The following is a 229-nucleotide window of genomic DNA, read 5'->3' as shown; positions in this document are numbered from 1 at the left end:
CCGATTCACAGCGCAAGAGGCACCAGACTACATTAACACCGAGTTCAAAGTTCAAGATAAGATCGGGATGAAGATATTATTGTGAACAAGATAATATTACTACAAAGATGAATGGGAGAAATGATATATAATTATATATGGGAGTATATCACGTGCGAGAGAAGCGCCTGGTTAAAGAAAGAGGTGAATGGAAGATTATCTGATAAAGAAGTGAATGAGGAAAAGAAAT

Source organism: Penaeus monodon, chromosome 15, assembly GCF_015228065.2.
Source record: "Penaeus monodon isolate SGIC_2016 chromosome 15, NSTDA_Pmon_1, whole genome shotgun sequence".
Taxonomy (NCBI): Eukaryota; Metazoa; Arthropoda; class Malacostraca; order Decapoda; family Penaeidae; genus Penaeus; species Penaeus monodon.
This window is presented reverse-complemented; position numbering follows the sequence as displayed.